This window comes from Sarcophilus harrisii, chromosome 1 (genome assembly GCF_902635505.1).
Source record: "Sarcophilus harrisii chromosome 1, mSarHar1.11, whole genome shotgun sequence".
Taxonomy (NCBI): Eukaryota; Metazoa; Chordata; class Mammalia; order Dasyuromorphia; family Dasyuridae; genus Sarcophilus; species Sarcophilus harrisii.
In genome coordinates, this window is record NC_045426.1 from 181614518 (window position 1) to 181636156 (window position 21639).

The 21639-nt window shown below is 33.6% G+C and overlaps 1 long non-coding RNA gene across 2 annotated transcripts in view; it reads left to right on the forward strand.

Annotated features, from left to right (window-relative positions):
* Positions 1 to 21639, forward strand: part of LOC116423414 — a 52762-nt gene that overhangs the window by 16954 nt on the left and 14169 nt on the right. Inside the window, exons 1-2 of one of the 2 annotated variants that reach the window (XR_004234025.1) lie at positions 935 to 1045; positions 1615 to 1748. This is a non-coding gene — a long non-coding RNA (uncharacterized LOC116423414). Of the gene's footprint in view, positions 1 to 934; positions 1046 to 1614; positions 1749 to 21639 lie in introns of those variants that run through there. The other variant, XR_004234024.1, reaches the window with a different exon arrangement.

Consider the following 21639-nt stretch of genomic DNA (forward strand, 5'->3'; position numbering starts at 1 on the left):
CTGTTTATTGTATATTACTTTCATTTGCCCTAATACATATATACTGAATTAAAATAAATTTTGAGAACTAAATTTAAAGCTAATAGACATATGAAAATAAAGTAGCAAATTTCATATATTTTTTGCTGAGGATATTGTTAAAACTTTGGACTTTCTTATATTCAGTTGATAATATAATTAAAATGTCTCAAGCCAAATATAAATAAAAAATGAAAACTTTGAAATTCTTTAATTTCTTTAAATTTAAATATTTCCACATTATTTTAACTTTAGATGATAATTCTGGGTTTACAGAAATACCATTTTAACATTTTGTTATAGAGTACATTTTAATATAGAGACATTAGGTCCTTTATATTTTTATTTTTAATTGTGTATGTTTTTTCTTCTAGATAAATAGATGTTGTTGTTGTTGTTGAGTTGTTGTGTCTGATTCTTTGTGATCCCATTTGAAGTTTTCTTGGCAAAGATATTAGAGTAGTTTGTCATTTCTTTTTCCAGCTCAATTTACAATGAGGAAAGTAAGGCAAGTAGGGATTAAATGACCTTCCCATTGTCACACAGTTAGTGTTAGAGGTCACACTTGAACTCAGATTTTTCCTGCTCTGGGCCTGGTCTGCTCTCTGCTGTGTTACCTAGCTGGAAATGTCGCCTATTTAGATTTCCACATAAAAGATTCATAATATGACATAAGTTCTATTTATCTTAGAGGTAAACAAACAGCTAATTTTATTTTGGAAAATAGCTGCCCATTGATATTTTAATATCTTTTTGTAATAGATATAGGTATCATCATCCTGTTTTCAGGGATTTTATAACAAGCATCTTGAAGAAATTTTCCCTTTTCTGTCTTTTCCATCTTCTTTCCCTTCTCAGTCTGTTTCTCTATAGCTGTCTCTCTCCCTTCTCTCCGCCCCCTCTCCTCTTGGCCCTGTCCTCCTTCTTTGCTACTGAGCCAATAACAGTTTCTTCTGTTATGCTGAGTCCCTGCTGTTGCTCTCGCCACAGGAATAGAGCAGGACATTGTCACATACTGTAGTTTCAGGTACGTTTTGGCAAGGCCCCATTACTATTTCCTGACTCTATCCAGGGCAAAAAGTGGTCCAGGAAAAAGGACATCAGTGTTTCTTTGGTCTGTTCATTTAGCTTGTTTTCTCTTAGGATTTAGGGTACTTTTATCTCAGGATTCTAACTTTAACAACATACTATTTTATGATACTATCTAGAAATAGAAGTTACAAGGTTTCTGCCTTTGCTTTCCCCAATCTTCAATCCTGATGACCCATGAAGCTGGGAAAGGATTCAGATTAAGCCAGGTGGAAATGAATATAGAGAGAGGTAAAGTCCTGCTGTTTATGAAAATGCAAATTAAGCAGAGCCTGTCCTGCCCTCCTGGAACTGGCTTTTCTTCTGATTAGTGAATTTTAATCTTTCTAGAAGCTCATTTATTTTTTACTGAAAAATTTCCTCTAGGAGTGAAATTGTACCTATTCTTGAATAATATTTAGTAATAGATCTTTTCTGATTTCCCTTTATTTCAGAACTAAGATTTAACGTCACATTTTATTTATGATGCTTTCTGTTCATATTTTAAACTATTGGGTTTTTCCATAGGACCTCACCTACATCTCATCCAATTGGGTTTGCAGAACCAACTTTCACAGATTCACTGGGTCATAGAACTGTGGAACTAAAAGGGACTTCAGTCAAACAACCAAAAGTCCAGAGTCACATGGTTAGTGTCAAAGGTGAGATTTAATTCCTTTTTGATTTCAAATTCAATGTTCTATCCACTGTATAACAATGCTGCCACACAAGTAATAAACATCAGAATTGAAATTTGAACTCAGATACTGAGCTTCAGAATCAATGGTGTTTCCAATTGTTTTTATTGACTATGACTCACAGTTTATCTCCTCAGAAAGAAAAAAAAAATTCAAAATTCTGTAGTTGAAAGGATACTGAATTTAGAGTCATAAGCTGTGGAATCAGATCCTGCCTCTACAGCTTACTTCTCTGGTCATTAGTTGTCATATTTAAAGATAAAGGATTGGGTAAAGCAACCTTCATAATACTTAAATCAACTCTAAATATAGAACCTATTTGTCCTTGAGACTCAGCTAATGAAACATTACAAGTCAGAGACAAGAATAGTTTCAATATTTTGTTGTACAAACTGAAGAATATCTAAGATCCATTACACACTATCTATTTGTGGTTATTTTTAGGTATTTTTAGGTAGTAATTACAAATATATTGAACAAACTGATACTTATCAATTTCAAAGACTAGCAGAATAAAGTAATGAAGTAATTTTGGATGGATAGTCAGCAAGATTTAGTAAGTATAAGGCCCTATGCTAAACCCTAAACATGCAAAGATAGGTTAAAAACACAACCCCTACTTTCAAAGATCTCACATTATAAAGGGGGGGAAGACAAGGTACCATAACCTATGTACCTACATAGAAAAGGTATACAGAATAAGTGGGATATTTAAGATAAAGGTAATAGGAAGTTGATATAATTTTATTCAGAATCTTGTGAAATTATTCAGAATCTTTAGTAGATAAGATAGTTTTTTGGTGTGAGTTCAATAAATTTGGGAATTGAGGATAGTAATATATAAAATTATGCAAAATGTTGCAAAAAACCAGATAACTGATAAAAATACTTTTGTTATTTATTTATTATGTAAACTTTTTTCCTAAGAAATTGTCTGAAATACATAAATGTTAAATGATTTCCTAAGGATCACAGAACTCTTTTTCCTGACTCTTAAGCCCAGAACTATGCCAAGCTGCATTTTAATACATGGTAAGGGATAAAGATTAGATTTGTGATGTCATTTATGCAGAAAACTCCCAGGTAAGGAAAGTACTTCTGCAGATTTGTCTTTCTTTGCAAATTTCAGTCTTAACAGTCTAGAGATTGAGAGAAACAGCTAGTTGTATCAGAAGCAGAACTTGAATCTTGGTCTTTTGGAGGCCAGGTCTCTATCACCTACACTATGGTGCTTAATATGTGAGCCATTTGCCTTTTAATATATGAATAGTTTTAAAAAAAGCTCTATCATTAGCTTGATGTAATCAATAAAAGCCATTGATTGATGGCCTGGCCTATTTGTGAGGCCAAAGATAATTATTTCATCTTTATTATTATTTGGCATATTTTTTGGCATCAGGATGTGAGATGATTCTGCTTTCTCAGTCTCCAGAAGTCACTTTGGTAACCTGCCCATGCCTCATACTAGTATCACTTAGTAACTCCTAAGAGTAGAGAAGTCAATTTATCCACAATTATGAATGACTTCTGCATTCAGCATTACTCATCAAAAACATTTATACAGAAACTCTGGCCAGAACTTGGCATTTGAGACTCTGAGAAATTATTATTTAAAGAGATTGAAGGAGGAGGGAAGAGGGAGGGCAAAGTGATAGGTCAAACTTCAATATTTGCACCAGCAATATTTTCCCTAAATACAAAGTTAAGAGTACGTTCTTTTTTTATTTTAAAGTCTCAAAGACGAAATCTTTATAGTCAGTAAAAGACCGAAAAAACCCTACTCTAAGAAAATTCTTGAAAAAAATTTAGGATATGTTAGGTTCTATGCAATTGGTGTATTCTAAAATTACATACCTTGAGTCAAGCATTTATTTATTTAAATTGAATGATTAATTTGACTCCCTCAATTACATTCAAAACAATTTTTTTATTTTTAAGATTTTTGAGTTCTAGGTTTTCTCCCTTATGCACACCCACAATTAAGAAACCACATATGAAGTTATGCAAAACATTTCCATTAAAGTCAAGATGTGAAAGAAAACATAGATCTCCCAACCTAATGAAAATTAAAACTCTCAAGAAAAATTAAGTTAAAAATAGAGAGCTAGAAAGAGAAATAGAGAATGCTTCAATAAGTTCTTCAAAGTAGTTGTGGATGATTGTACTACTGAGAATAACAAAGTCATTTACAGCTGGTCATCCTGGAACATTGCTCTTACTTTGTATACAGGATATTTCATTTTGTCTTTCCATAGAGGGCATTACAGTTGTTTTTTTTTTTTTTTTTTTTCTGAGAGCATCTTGCTCATCATTTCCCAGAGAACAATAATATTTCATGAGAAAAACTTGCTTAAAATTTTTTTTTAACAATTGCTATTACTAATTGTATTTTTCCCTATTTATTCTCTCTCTCCTTTTACCCTGTCCCTCCTCAAAAGTGTTTTGCTACTGACCACTCCCTCCCCTTCAAATGCCCTCTATTTTATTACCCTCCCCACTTCCCTTATCCCATTCCCCTCTTATTTTCCTACAGGATATGTTATACCCCTATTAAGTATGTATATTATTTCCTATTTGAGCTAATTCTGATGAGAGTAAGGTTCACTCACTCACCTCTCTTCCCTCTCTCCCCCTTCATTGTAAAAGTTTTGTCTTCCTTTTTTTAATGGCAGATAATTTGCACCATTCCACTTCTCCCTTTTCCTTTCTCTGTGTACATTCTTCTTTCACCCCTTATTTTCATTATTTAAAAAAAATTTACCCTTTTACATTCAATTCACATCTGTAGCCTCTGTTTATATATACTCCTTCTAACTGTTACAATAATGAAAACATTCTAAAGAATTACAAGTATCATTCTCCCTTGTAGGAATAGAAATAGATAAATCTTATTAAGTCCCTTATGATATCACTTTCCTGATTATCTCTGTATGCTTCTCCAAAGTCCTATGTTTGAAAATCAAGTTTTCCATTCAGCCCTGATCTTTTCATCACAAATGCTTGAAAATCCTCCATTTCATTGAATGACCACCTTTTTCTTTGAAGGATTACACTCAATTTTCCTGGGTAAGTGGTTCTTGGTTGTAATCCTAGATTCTTTGCTCCCTGGAATATCATATTTCAAGCCCTTCAGTTCTTTAATGTAGAAGCTGCTTAATTTTGTGTTAGTCTGACTGTAGCTCCACTATATTTGAATTTTTTCTTTTTGGATGGTTGCAATATTTTCTCTTTGACCTGGGTATTCCATTGGCTATAATATTCCTGGAAGTTTTTATTTTGTGATCTCTTTTAGGTAGTAATTGGTGGATTTTTTTCAATTCCTATTTTACCTTTAGAATATCAAGTTTTCCTTGATAATTTCTTGAAAGATGCTGTCTAGCCTCTTTTTTTTTTTGATTATGACTTTTAGATAGACCAATAATTTTTAAATTATCTCTCCTCAATCTATTTTCTAGGCCAGTTGTTTTTCCAATGAGATATTTTACATTTTTTCTATTTTTCCCATTTTTTTGCTTTTGCTTTATTGTATCTTGATTTCTCATAAAGTCATTAGTTCCCATTAGCTACATTCTATTTTTTAAGAATTATTTTCCTCAGTGAGCTTTTGTACTTTCTTTCCCAATTGGTCAATTTTGCTTTTTAAGGCATTCTTCTCCTCATTAGCTTTTTGTATTTCCTTTTGTACCTCTTTCAATTCTTTCCCTGATTTTTCCTCTATCTCTCTTACTTGATTTTCAAAGACCCTTTTGAGTTCTTCCATGGCCTGAACCCAATTCCTATTTTTCTTGGAGGTTTTGGATGTAGGAGCTTTGACTTTGCTACTATCTTCTGAGTGTGTGTTTTAATCCTTCTTGTCACCATAATAACTTTCAATCGTCAGAAACGTTTTTTTTTGTTTGTTTGTTTTCTGCTCATTTTCCTAACCTATTACTGTGCTTTTAACTCTTTGTTAATGCAGGGTTCTGTTTTCAGGATGGGTGATGCACTGTCCCAAGCTCCAGGAGTTTTGTGCATCTGTTTCCAGAAATCCTTTTAGGAATTTGACTGCAAGCACTCTTTTGTGCCCTGGAGCTATTGGATGTGTCCCCATCCCACTGTAGCTGTAATACAGATGGGGCTCCAATGACCCCACCAGCATTGGGATTGCACACCAGACTCCCACCCCATTGCCTCAGACCCTCTTCACTGACCTTCTGAGTCCTCCCTGGTGTCCCCATTCTGAAAGATCCAGAAGCTTCAGCACTGCTGATTCAGAGGTCCTAACTCGTTGGTGCTGGGGTCAGGGCCAGGCCTGGGGTCAGGGCCAGAGTGGGTCTGCACTGGAACTGTTTGCAGGCCTCCCACTCTGGTTCCATAGACCTTTTCTGCTGAGCTTCTAAGTTGCCCTCAGCTGGAAAATGTTCTACTCTGTCTTTTTGGTTGTTTGAATTTTCTAAAATTTGTTTAGTCATTATTTAAAGGAATCTCTGGTTGTACCTTAAAGTGCATCAAACATTTCTTTAACTCCTTTTTCTATTACAGATCAATGTTTTCACCAGTGTGAAAAATTCCCACTAGGAAAACTTCTTTGAGTTAATGCAGATCAGCAACTCATATGGAATTTATAGTTTTAGAAAATTGTTTAGTGTACTGAGAAATTTAGTTGCCTTGCCCAACTATTATGTGTTAGAGGCAGGGCTGAACTCAGGACTTGGGTTCAGGTCTTCCTGATTGTCTGATGATCATACTTTTTCTCAAATAATTATAACTTACTGATGCTAATTCCATTAACACCAGGTTCCATTTAGTCATGTTCCCATCTTAGTTCAAAGACTAACTCATTGTGTTGGTTGCTTTCCTAATAGTCCAGTTTTACAAAGTACTACTTCAAAAACAAGTTTGAATGTAATACAGATTACTGGGGAAATGATTAATGAGCTATCACAGGCACCTCTTCAGAGTCTATACTGGGTTAAGAGGAAAAGTTCCTCAAAATCACACAAAATGAAGGAGACTTATTCTAATTTGTTGCACTGAAGTGATCGTAGAACAAAAAAGATAGATCTTCATCTTCTGCAAATCTTAAGTACAATATAAATTTTAATTACAATGATTTTCATTAGTGCATTGGTTTTATGTATTGAAAAATAAAAATAATGAAATGAAAAAGACACTATTTGACCAAAAGTGTCTATGTCAGCCAGGTGGCATAATAGAGAATAGCCCTGGAGTCAAGAAGAACTGAGTTCAAATCCTCCCTCAGGTACTCATTAGCTATTAGAGACTGGACAAATTATTTAACCTTTCTCAGCCTGTTTTCTCATTTGTAAAAAGGGGTTAATAATAGTGCCTGTCTCATAGGGATCAAATGAGATATTAGGCTCTTGTTCAAACCTTACAGTACTATATAAAGACTAGCTATTATTATTTATCATCATCATCATCATCATCATTATCATCATCACTTTTTCCATGAATGGCAGTTTAGTGTCAATCAATGGCAAAATAATGGCAAATTAAATGTCAATTAAATTGAAATGGCAAAATAAAGCAAAAGTATTTTTTAATATGGAGAAAAGAAAAGCTGAGGAAAAAAGGTTTTTCATGCAAAATGAAGCTTGGGAAATACATCAGATGATCTATAAGAGAAAATGAATAGTCGTGATCCTGTCAATCCTTGGTCAATAGCACACTTTTCCCCCTAGATTCAGCCCTCTGCTCTATTCCATGCAACTAAGGCTAAAGCAGGAGCCAAAAAGCTGCTACTACCACAGTGATAGAATGAACATTGGTTGTCTAAGAACCACTCTAGCTCAATTTGGAGAAACTCATTATCACCATATTTGCCACAGTAATTCTCAAAGATCACTTAGTAAATGATAAAGCAGTTGAAATCTGTAATTCATGGAGGGAGTATGGCTATTACCAAAATCATATATGTTTGCTGATTTGAAATTAAAAATGTATAGGAGATTTCAGTGAGGAAAACAGAGTTTAAAGAAGATTACACTGGCAACTGTATTTGACAGAAAATAGTCTTGAGTCAGAATAATGAGTTAAGAACCTGAGTTAGTGCTTGAATTGTGATAATGGAGCCCTAGACTAGGGTTGTAGGTGTGAAAGCAGAGAGAAAGAGGGTGGAATTTAATATTGCCAAGGAAATATTGAAAGGTCTTAATGATAAGTTGATATGTAAGATAAATGGGAAAGTATAATTAAAGATACATCAGAGTTATAACTTTGAGTGTGTGGGAGCTGGAAACAAGATGGTTATGCTGACAACACAGGGAATGTTAAGAAGGAGCTTGGAAGAGAGATAATAAGTTCAGTCTTTGACATAGTATCTAAGATCTTGATAGGTTATTGAAGTGGATGAAGTGGATAGGTTATTGAAGTGGAAAGTTATACTCAATAAGGATAACTACAGATATAAAGAAGTCTGTCTTTACCTCCATCAGGAATTCATACTGTACTTTGGACAGATATGAACTGAGGGAACCTGGGTAAGTAACTTTATCTTTCAATGTACCCAAAAGCTCTCTAAGACTATAAGTTTACTAGGAGATGTCTATCTGTATTGATCAGAGTTTCCTCACCTAGGAATTCCCTGAATTAAGCGAATCACAGACCTAGTCTCTAGACTATTAAAAGAACTTTCATTGTAGATCTTTACATAGCCAACTTTTTGTAATCATGAGGAGTAACCCAAAAACTTTATTTTAGCTAATAATTTTCATTTCTTTTTCCACTACGTATTTTTTCAGAACTATTCTCAAAGAAAGTCTAAGTCTTTCATTTCACCTATTCTTTTTCCCTATGTCTCTTCTACTAGAAATGCTGGTGGGCTATGTAAGTCCTTGAAAGAGGCAGACAAAAAGAGAAAGAGGCAATCCAGGGAATGACTAATACACAAGTAAGATAATCAGTCAGAAGTTAAATAAAGAAGGAAGTTTGGTTATGTCTTAGTACCATTTGACCAAAAAATCTTGAGCATCTAGGAAGAGATGTAGTATTTTCCTAAGAAAGCATTTAACTATGGAGGAGAAATTAAGGCACAGCCTAGTCTTCTTGGGAAGAGGGGGCACAGAAAAAGAAATGTAGATCCAGTATTATGAATTCCATGTCTTCTTTTATATTTGTAAGAGAAGACATATTTGGATTCTGAACTAGGACTCTAATCATTTGTAATGGAGAAGGGACTGTAGGGCTTTTGTTTGTTTTTTTTAAAGACTTCAACCTACCTAGCATCAGAAAAAGAAATATGATAAATGAGCACAGAATCATTACATGGGGTGAGGGAGACTAGATGAGAAGCCAACTCCAACAATGTTACTTCCCATTATTGAAATAAATGACCCGCAAAACTCTGACTCATTCAGTCAGTAAGCAAGTCCTATGTGCATATACTGTGCTACATTGAGAATGTAAAGCTAATAATTAATGGATTAAATTTATGGGTTAAATAGAAAAATAGATACATATACTATGGTTTTGACAATGTGCTTGAATAACTCAGATGTTGATTTTTGAATATAGATCATAGAATCAGATTATTATCAAAATGTCAAGAGTTTAATGAACAGCAGTTGAGGAGCATTCTCTCTCTCTCTCTCTCTCTCTCTCTCTCTCTCTCTCTCTCCCCCCCCCTCTCTGTGTCTCTCTCTCTTTCTCCAGATTTGGATTGTTCTGATTCATGCTCTTCCCTCAAAGTCTGATGTAGTATTATATTGGGCTGGCCATTGACAGGCATTTTAATACTGTAATTGTTTTGTGATTGTCTATATGTGTTTGTTTCTGTGATAAATGTTTCATTGCTACTATCCTCTAGGGTATTCACATAAAGGAAGGTATTTATCTCAATGGAGTTTTAGCCATGCTACGATTAAAGTAAAATGCAACCAATAAAAATTAACATAGTTATGTTTGAAAATTAACTACTTGATGGCTTCTCAGACCTTGATGACTGTCTGGATATTTGGGAGTCATTATGAAACCAAAATAATTTAAATAAGAAATAAGAGGTTCAGTTCCTGTAGACTTTAATTGAAGGTCTTTTTAACTTTCTCCAGAGGAATTTGACTTCCTTGGTAGGACCTGACATTAATTGGTAAGATTTGACATCAGATCCTGTCAGTAGTCTTTTCTCCCAATTTTGGCTATTCCTTTGAAATATATAATCATTGGGTGACATATTTAATGACAGATATTCATGCAGAGAATGCACATGAAGTAAAAATTTGGGGATAGTTCCCTAAACAAATTCTTAGCCCAGAATCTTTATACTGCCTGTCCCCCACCTGTAATGAATTCCCTCCTTACCTCTGCCCCTTAGAGTCCCTTTCTTCTTTAAAAATTCAACTCAAAGATCAATGTCTTGCAAAGATCAAGAAATCTTTTTCAGATGATAGTGATCCTCTCCCCATCCCTCTTCATGTCTCTGGATATACCTTTATGTATATGTTTCCCTTGACAGAATGAAAGTTCTTTGAGGACACTTTAATTTTTGACTCTGTAGCCCCAATGTCTAGCAATGTCTGGCATATGGTAGCACTTAACAAATGTTAGTTGATTATTTAGGTGCTGACTAGGTCTTTTTTACATGTCTGTCAAGGGGGAAAGAAAAAAGATGAGGAAACTAAGGAATATACATCCATGCTACTGCCCTGAGTGCATCATGGAAATCTGTTCAGTTTCCTTTGGGTAGAAGTAGCTTGATCCTGCTTTACTCTCTCAATCACTAACTCAGAAATGCCAGTCAGGAATTGGAAGGTAGCTCATAGAAACATCAAGTTACTGAGTTGGAATAGACCTTAAGAATCACCTAATCATTTTGATTTCAAATCCAGTGTTTTTTCTACTACACCACTAAATACTAAGAATTAGAAAAGGCAGTTGATGGACCTAAGGATCCAGGGAATTTGCAATATATCCAACTGAACTTTGGCAAAGTGCATTAATAATCAAAGCATAATATTTTCACATTTTTTTGGTTGTTGTTTGACTGCTTGTGTGTTTTTTCCCCTTTTGATCTGATTACATATGGAAATATGTTTAAAAGAATTGCACATGTTTAACCTATATTGGACTTCTTGTTGTCTAGGGGAAGGGAATGGGGAAAGAGAGAAAACTGGGAATACAAGGTTTTGCAAAGATAAATGTTGAAAACTATCTTTTCATGTATTTTGAAAAATAAAATATTATTTTAAAAACTAAAAAAAGTGGATCAATGAAAGAAACTAATACTTTAAGGGCCATTTTGGTTTTCTATGTTGGCAAACAAGTTTTTGCAAGTGTTATTTAATAATGCATTGAATTGGGGCAGATAGGTGGTACAGTGGATGGAGCAATAGCTCTGGAGTCAGAAGGACTTGAATTTGAATTTTGACTCAGACTTTTGAAACTTACTAGCTGTGTGACCCTGGGCAAGTCACTTAATCCAAGTTACTCTCCAAAAAAACCAAACAAACAAAAAATAGAGCACTGATTTCACAATTTTTACTTGAATGAAAGAATATAGAGAATATAAGATTTCATTGAACTTATTTTTTATTACAAAAAATAACATTTGATGTAATAGAGCAAAATGTTATACTGAAGGCTCTTTTCCAATAAGATAGAATTCATCTGTACTTCAAAATCATGCAATATTCCTTGAGAGCTATAGTTTCAGAGGCAACCGGGTGGGTGCTAGATCTTGATTTGGCCTCAGTCATTTACTAGTTCTGTGTCCCTAAGTAAGGGCAGCTAAATGGCCCAATGGATAGAGTTCTAGGCTTGGAGTCAGGAAGGTGTTTGTTGTTGAGCCATTTCAATCATGGCTGACTCTTTGTGACCCTGTTTTGGACTTTTCTTGGTAAAAATGGTGAAATAGTTTGTCATTTCTTTCTTTATTTTTGTTTTATGAATATAATCATGAACTCATGAAGATGAGTTTTCTTATTTCAAGCACAGTGCTCTATCCAGTGTGCCACCTAGTTCCCTGAATTCAAATCCAGCCTTAAATACTTACTAGCTGTGTGATCCTTGGCAATTCATCGAACCCTGTTTGCCTGGGTTCCTTCATCTATAAAATAAGCTGCAGAAAGAAATGACAAACTACTTGAGTATCTTTGCCATGAAAACCCCCAAATGGGGTCATGAAAAAAAATCAGAGAGGTGAAATGACTGAAGAGCAACATGCACCCCTAAGTACATCACTTAATCTCTATAAGATTCCTCAATTGTAAAATGTGAATAATAATAGCAAAGTTGTTGTGAGAATCAAATGAAATAATACTTGCAAAGTGCTTAGCATGGCACCTGTCATAATGTACTTATTAAATATTTGTTTCCTTCCTTCTTCCTTCTTTTAGAAATCATTTTGTCAATGCAATGATCTTAAATACCACGTGTTGCATAAAACAGGGAAATATATGCCATCCAAAAGTATTTGCTAGTGTTGACAGAGATCTGTGTAGAGTACCAACTGAATAGTAATTCTATATAGATGGTGAGATTCTCTAGATGATGGCTTTTTAAATTGCATTTAATCACAAGCAATTATGGAGTCTTTTGGAAGAGAACTAAAATCACTCAAATGAGTTGACATAAACATCTATATAGAGAAGACCAAGTGGATGATGAAGAATGTATCCTACCACAATTGTGACATGCATTTGAATAAATAATCTATAGAGTTTATCCACCAGTGCTGGTTATGTATGTAATTGTACATGTACATACATGTAAAACACACTAATACATATAAATAATACATATGCATATATATATTTTGTGGGTATATATACATATATATTCATGAATACAATGCAATTGGACAATGAATTTGAACCAAAGATGGACAAAAGGAGGAAAAAGAAACTTGATCATATTTGAGAACTTGCCAATTTCCATCAATGACCTTCAATCTTCTCAAGGAAACAAAGGCTCATATTGTTAGCACCCATATCTTAACACTTTTTCTGTATGACATCAAGACACAAAATACAATGGTCTCTGAAAAACTGAAAATGGATGTAAGACAGAAGGCAACAGAGAGGTTCACTTTTGAATGTGAGCAGGATAGGCTGTAACATATGACCAATTAGGAACTCTCAAAAAATTCCACCAGGGAAATTCACAGTAAAAAAAAAAAAAAGTCATTTAATCACATGGCAAGGGTAAAGAGAAGGAGAAGAGATAATAAATGAATAGCAGGAGGGATTCATTGATTCCTTTGTGGTATTAGTACAAAATGAGGAAAAACTCCAGCACATTGGTAGACTCCCTTTGATGAATTTATGAAAGGTTATGAGAGACTATTCCACATGATGATTAGACATACATTAGTTGCAATGTGTATATTAGAGGAATTTCTAAATCTATGAGAACACATATCCATTTGAGTCTAGTCAAGTCAAATCAATGTAGTAAGTATTACTACATTGTAATTACTACATTGTAAAGTTACTATGTAACTGACTCTGCTAAGTCCTGGAAAGACAAAAGTGAGAAAAACAATCCCTGCCATCAAGGAGCTTACTATTCTAATGGGGAAGGCAATATGTCCAAAGAAAGTTAAAAAGGGTAGGGAGAAAGAGAAGAAATGAAGATACCTAGTGTGGGAGTTTTGTAGAAAAAGTCCTGGCTAGTTAAAAATGTAGCTTAAAGAAGAATGAAATTGTGGCTGGTCTGGTTATATTCCTAAAATGATGGTTCTGTTTGAAACCAGCTGATCAGAAGGAGAAGCCATAGAGATGGGAGGAACTTTAAGGTGTAAAATTTTGAAGTAGAATGGTCTTTTAGGATGAAGAAATTTCTAAGCATGATGGAGAAAGACCAGGAAAGGAGGAAGTGACAACAGCAGTTGGAATTGTGCTGAATGCTCTCTCTAATTTTCTTCATCATCCACTTGGTCTTATCTGTATAAAAGTTTATGTCAATTCATTTGAGTGATCTTAGTTCTCTTTCAAGAGGCTCCATAATTGCATGTGATTAAATGCAATAAAAAAATCATCTGGAGAATTTTACCATTTACATAGAATTCCTGTTCAGCTGGTATTCTACAATGAATCTCTTTCAGCACTAGCAATGAGTTAAACAATTCTTTGTTTTGCCAGATACTGAGCACAAGAATCATTAGAAATAGATTTTTTTTTGCCCTATTCCCTAGTCTAGTAGCTTTCTCCATAATCAGGAAAGTGGTCTTTCTGGTGCTACAAGTCAGCAGTCACTTCTTTTGTGGCATGTTTTCACTACTTCCAAAAATGTGTCTAATAGTACAACCTTGTGTACTTAATTGTATTACAATTTAAGAATCATCACTCATCAACTAACAAACATTTATATATCAAGCAATGTCTTAAGTTCTAAGGATGCAAAAAAAAGTTCCTACTTTCAATGAATATATTTTATCTGAAATATATATGTATATATTAGTATTTCCAAAATAAATATGAGCAGAATAAATGCAAAAGAAATATAAGGTAGCTAGTGATAGAAGGCATTAACAGTTGCCAGACAAAGCAAAACTTTATGGAGAAGGTGGTACTTAAACTGATTCTTGGAAGAAGATAAAGAATCTATGAACTAATAGTGGAGGGAGAACATTCCAGGAATAGGAGACAGATAGTGCAAAGTACAGACATAGATAAAAGATGGAGTACCATGTGTGAGGAACAGGGAAAGAGTACTGGGGACTGAATAATGGAGTGCAATAAAGGAGAACCATATAAAATGTTGTAAGTTGGACTTCTGGTCAAGTCATGAAAGCTTTAAAAGCCAAACATTTTTATCTAAGATTCAGTAGGGAGGCACTAGAGTTGACTGAGCAGGAAAATGATCTGATACTGCTTAATGAGAAAAGGTCAAATGGAAGAGATTTTGTGGAGTTAGAGAAAGGCAAGATTTGACAACTGATTGGTTATATGGATGGTTGGTTGTTGTCCATTCTCAGAGAGGATCAAAATGACATCATTTTTAGAGTCAGATTAATGTGTGTGACTGTGGTTGATCAGACCAATTTGAGCTCGGAATGCTCTGCCACAGGTCAGATACAAATAATCCTTATGAAAATTTGGGGTGACTCCTCTAACTTTGTGCATATTGCATTTCTCCTGAGCTAATTCAATTCTGCTTTGCTCATAGAGCACAGCACCTTCTCTGATGAGGGCATGCCATGCTGAGTGGTCCTGTGCCAGGGTCTCTCATATCATATACTCAGTTCTAAAGTTCTTAAGAGAGACCTTGAGAGTGTCCTTGTATCACTTTTTCTGGCCACCTTGTGAGCATTTGCCCTGTGTGAGTTTTCCATAAAATAGTCTTTGTCAAGCATACATCTAGCATTCAAATAATGTGCTTTTTTTTTTTTAACAGTTGTGCTTTCTGCAGTAGAGTTTGAATGCTTGGCAGTTTAGTTTGAGAAAGGATCTCAGCATCTGGTATCTTATTCTGACAGGGGATCTTTACAATCTTCCTAATATAATAAAGGAGAGTTATGAAAAATTTTTGGAACATCTAATTTGAAATGTTCAATAGGCAGTTGATGATGTAGGAGTAGAATTGAGGAGAAGGTTTTGGGCTGCATATATACATCTGGGAATTGTCTGCATTGACTCATGAAGTCCATGTAACCAAGAGGGAGAATATATAGAGGATTTAGGAATAAACCCTATAGTACTCCAATTGTTATGATGGATACTGTGGATGAAGATCCAACAAAAGAGACTGAGAGAAGCTGTCAGATATGTAGCTTAGAGCAGTGCTATGAAAGCCCAGGAGTAGAGAGTTTTCCTGAGAGGAAACTCTTCATTAATTTGTATCTGTGAAACTGACTTGTCAAATTCAATTTAGTGTTCAACTGTGTCCATCTCCCAGATAGTTAATGGTGAAACTTTAATTAGCATCCAAGTCTCCATCTACCACAGCATTCTGTTCTTCCTAAGTAGGCAAAAATGAACCTTTCCCTCCAACTTGACTCATTCATTCTCTACCATTGGAATAAGTATAAAACACTTATTAAGTGTGACATTGAAGTCCCTTTGCAAACAACGATTTTGTCTTAATTTCTTCATCTCCTTAATATGTCAATAACATTAACTTTATAGGATTATTGGAAAAGAAATGAAACAAATAATTTCAAATGTGAAATATATGGATGTATTATTAGGAACAATATTGGAGATATTAAAAAAGCTAAATCACTTTAAAACCGTAAAGATATTTAGTGAACAGAAAGAAGAAAAAATAATTTTCCCAGTGTAGACGCTTTAAACTCATAGTTGAATTTGAACCTCTTTTTCCCCACGGAGGCCATTTTGTCTAAGCAAATCACAGTGTGTTTTGTTTTGTTTTAAATTTACATGTCTTAGATTCTTGGAAACATGGCAAGAATAACTTTCTAACCAATAATTTAATTTTTTTACATGTACAGGCTTTCATTGAATTACAAAAACTGAAATCCTGCTAGAAAAAGAAAGGTTTAAATAAAGGGAAAATTATGTGTCTTACAAATCTCAAAAATGATAATTAAGGCTGAGGGTTGAAATAAAGAAATCTAGAGGGTTTTTTTTTGAAATCCAATGACTCCCTGAAAAAAAAATAATGTGTTTGTATGAGATCTTTAAGGGATGTAGAGATAACTTCTTCCTATTCCTGGGTTACAAGATTTCTTCCCAATTTCATTAGGCCTGCTCTAGTCAACTAAGATTTTAGAGGACAAAGAATTACATTTTAGAATGACAGAAGGATCATCAGCTTCCTACTGACTTATTTTTACTTTATATCCTGTATTCCTGTGTACTTTCTAAGGGACAAAAAGAATAGACTACCCTGTGCATTGGGGAGGAATGGGAGGTGACACTGGAAGTAGAATTGGAGGGAGGTATGATTATAGGTGTTTGTGCTGCTAAAGCTAACATAGTCATCTTGGTAAAATAGTGAATAAATATATGTGATTATATATATATATATGCATATATATAAATATAATAAAATTTAGCCTCTCTTTCCTTGGTTTCTGTGATGTATTTTCATGAATCCCTTTATACATTTCTGATCACTTTCTGCCTTTTTTGATAGCTCATCATCTTTCTCTAGCATCTTAAAGAATAGATGTTTCCCAAAGTTCCAGTTGTATCTTATCCCACATTCTCATCCTTGTTCATCTTCTCCTATGGTTTCAATTATTGTCTTTATACAAATGACTTCTAAATCTGTAATTTCAACATTGTCTTCTCCTCTGCTTTCTAGTACTGCATTTCCAACTACATACTAGCTACAATATCTCTGAATAGATGTCCCACCAATTCATCAAACTCAACATATTCAAAATGGAATTTTTTATCCCTTTAATTTTATATTTCTATTGATAGAAGACATTGTCCTAGGGATGCAGGCTCATACTCTTGGAATGATCTTTGAATCTTCTCTATTGTCACATCTGCATCTAATCAGTTATCAAACTATATCAATTTTACCATCTTAACTGTCTTTTTTTTAGGTCTTTATTTCTTCTCCAATAGATTATTTTGATAGAGGATACTATATCTTCTGCAATTCATCCTTCATGTCAATGCTAAAGCAATACCTAATAACCTCACTTTGATCACACTATTCTTTCATTACAAAATCTTTTGTGGCTCCCTAATGTTCCAGTTTTTTAAGAATTCTGAGACTTTTGGGTTTTTGTTGTTGTTGTTGACAAACTTATGAGCAGACCAATCTTAGATACATTGGTTACTCTCAGGAAGAGTATATTATAATGTAAAATGGCTGATATAATACCTTGATATTTAAATGAATATATGTTCCCTGGCATATCCCTTCCATGGATTTTGTAACCCACCCATTAATGTCCATCTTGTGTGATTCTTGTCCATGTCCTCCCTAAATTCTCTAAATTCTCCAAAGGTATCCCACCCAAATTATTAGAAACTTTTTTTTTTTTTTTTTTTTTTGCTAAGGAAATTAGGGTTAAATAACTTGCTCCGTGTCACATATCCAGGAAGTGATTTGAACTCATATCCTTCTGATTTCAGGGCTGGTGCTCTATCTACTACATCAGCTAGCTGCCCCCATTATTATCTAGTTCTTATGGTGTTAGTTACCAGCGTAGCATGCATATTGACTGTTAGTTAAGTCTTACATTCATTATCTGATGTGATTTTTTCCCAATAATATATTTCTTTGAATTCTTTTTTTGTACCAGTTTTCCCATATATTTCTTCATCTGTAATGTATTATAACCTCTCCTTATCTGATATGAAACTCTCTATTGCTTTAGTGATGACACAACTTTAATTTCTTATATATTGACATTCCATGAATCATTGCCATATAGCATCACTGGAAGAATATTGTTGGGAATTTTATTAAAGGAGAAGATTGGGATCATTAAAAGAACTTCATAATTTGCCAAAGACAATCTATTCTTCTTCTTCTCATTCAATTCTAAGTATGGCTTATTCTCTCTTTGCATTGTATCTCCAGGACCCATATAGTGACAAATTTATGAGTTGTCCATCCAACTCAATATCATAGTCTTACAATAGACATTCTACATCCACTTGGTTTTTCCAGTGTAGAGAATTAGTCCAAATACTTTTGAGTAATTATGGATATCATTTAAGATGCTTGGCCATATTTTGAGGCTTGAAACATTTAAAATAATTTTAACACATACACAGACACAGACATACACAGACACACACACAGACACACACATTGAAGCTCTTAACTGATAAAGAATCTCTATGCCATTTGGACTTTTGGCTGAATTTCTTTGATGAAAGTAGCAAAAAAAACCCTCAAGATACTTGATTAGAAAGAAGTGGAAAAATTATTTCTGTAATGTATTTTGAGGAATTAACATTATTTCTTGTGATTTCAAAATATGTGTGAGAGACAATCTGTTGGAGGAAAGCCTTTAAGGCAGATTTTCAGCTCTGCCAAATCAAATGGTTTTGTAATAGTCTTCAAAGAAGCATAGCAATATCATATGCTCCCTAGACTTTTCAGTAAATTAAGTGACTATAAAAATGTAGTCAAAGTAAAATATTTTTGCCAAAGCCAGCCTCTTGAACCTTCATCAAGGATGCCTCAATGCACAAATAGATTAGTCTCAACTATTTTTTTAAAAACAGGAAAGCAAACATGAGCCAGTAGTTATTCTTACTCATTAAAAAAAATAAAGTACAAGATTTTTCTCATATCTTTTGTATCCTTCCCTCTTTTATACATTTTGTAAACTGATCCTCAATGTAACCAAAGTCATTTTTTTCTCTAGTATCAATTTCCTTTCCTCACATTTAGTTTAAGAGAACTATTCATCACATCTTTGTTTCATCCAGTACTATTTCCAACTCATTGACCAGCACATCATAGGTCTGTGATGTTAGAAATCAAACACAATTGTTTTGTGGCTATTTATGGGGGAAAAAATCTTTACAGATCTTTGACATTTTTCTTCTATTTGTTGACTTTCATCCAGTTTTATCCCAAGGTGACAAAAGGATGACTTTTCTTAATTGGATTTCTTGCTAGGATTTTTGGAGATTTGTTTTTCTAAATACTGCTGCTTTATGAGGCAAGGAGATCAAGTGTTGTTGACTGAAACAGTTTCTAGGCCCTTTCAGTCTTCTTGTTATGATGATTATTTTACCAGTTAAGCTTTTTGTTTTTAATACAAAATGAATTTTTAATTAATGTCTTTTGTTTTTCTTTTTGTATCATCACCATTTTCCCTATTGCAACACTCTCTCCTCCTTGTAGCAAGATACTCTCTATAATATTTTTAAAGGCAAAAAAAGAAGTAAAACTATCAGCATAAAATCTGAAATCTGAAAATATGTGAAATATACCATACTTGTGGACCTTCTACCTCTGGAAAAAGGTTTTTAGTGTCTCTTCTTTTAAATTAAGTTTTTTCTTTTTTAAAAATTTTACAACATTCATTTTTGATTTTTGTGTGTGTGGTTGTTTTTTTTTTTTTTCATTAACATTGCTGTATATTGTTTTCTTGTCTCTGCTTACTTCACTTTGTATCAATTCATATAGATGTTTCTGTTTTTCTCTATGGTAATTATTTCTTAGAGTAGAGTAGTATTCTATTCTATTTATGTACCATAATTGACATAGTTATTCTCTACTCAATGGATAGCTTTTGTTTACAACTCTTTGATATTACAACAAATGTTGCTATAACCAAGAACTTTCTTCTTATTAGCAGCCTTCTTGGTATATTAGCTTACTAGTGGACTGTCTGAATAAAATGATATAGATATTTTACTTACTTAGTTTTAATAATTCCAAATTTATTTCCAAAATGTTTGCATGGCTCTCAATTCCACTAACAAAGCACTTACATCCCCTACCTTCCTATAATCCTTCCTTTTAACTTTAATATATTCCATCTTTTGTCATCTTTGCCTATTTATAGAGCATGAGATAAAACCCAGGGTTATTATGACATACATTTCTCTTAATATTAATTATGTAGAAAATTCTTCCATAACGTTGTTAATGGTTTGTAATTTATTCTTTAGGAACTGTTTATGCATATCCTTTGATCACTTAGCTATTTGAGAATGACTTTAGTATAGATATAGTAATCCCTGTTTACATACAAATATATACACACAGAGAGAAGTTACTTGTTAATAAATAATATAGGATACAAAATCCTTCTCAGAAAAATTTGATACAAAGAGTTTTCCCCCCATTCATCTGCTTCTCTTCTCATCTCCAGGTCATTAATTTGGTTTGTGAAAAAGCTTTTCACATTCCATGTAACCACAGTTATCTTTTTTTATCTTTTGTAATTGCCTCTATCCATTGTTTGGGTAAGAATATATGTCCTACCCATAGCTGTGAAACAACTTCTGAATTTTTTATAGTCTGATTTTAATATTAAGGTTATTATTTAAATGTACTGTGGATATGGTGTTTAAGATGTTTGTCTAAGCCTAATTTCTGTCAGAGGACTTTCTAGTTTTCCAGGCAGTTTTAATTAACTGAGGAGTTCTTTCCTATGTATTTATATTTTCCTGTTTTTCAATCACAGATTTATTGAGTCCCATTGTTTCTGATTCTTCCTTATCTAGACTATTTCATGCTCTACTTCTCTATTTATTAAACAATTCCAAATGGTTTTGACTATTCCAACTTTATAATATAGTTGGAGGTCTAGAAATGCTATTTCCTCTTTTTGCCTCTACCTAATTCCTTTGATAGTCTAAATATTTTAATTTTTCACACGAATTCTGTTATTATGTTATCAAGTTCCATATAGTATCCTTTGATAATTTCTTTGGTTCAGTTAAACTTCTTTATGAAATATTGATAATTTTTGTTGCTATTCTTTTCTCCACCATTTTTCATTTAAATAGCAGTATTTCCACTTCCAATCCCCACAATTTAGTAATCATCTTGAAGACCTTCAGTGGTAAGAAATAAACTGATTCAGAAGACAATCAATTTGATCTTTGGACAGTTTGGATGGCACTTTACAGTTATAACTGACTTAAAATACTTTATACACTCTTAGAGACAAAGACCAAGGCCAAAAAAGACAAATGGAAAAGCCAGAATTCAAACCTAGATTTTATAACTCCAAGTTAGATACTTTCTCTCATTCTGATTTTTATTTAAAAAATATTTCCTTAGACACACAGGAGTACATACATTTATACTACCATAGTTTCCAGATAAAATTAGAGGTCTCTCTTCTCTCAAAATAATCCCCAATAATCTTGACAATATCCAAGGCATGATAATTCTTATTTTAAAGATTAAAAAGTTGATTTATTTAGAGCTTCCTCCAAGAGTAAGGCAGCTCAGCTAGAACTATAATGTGTCTTCTTGATTCTCTTATGTGAATAGAAACTCATTTTTGATACCT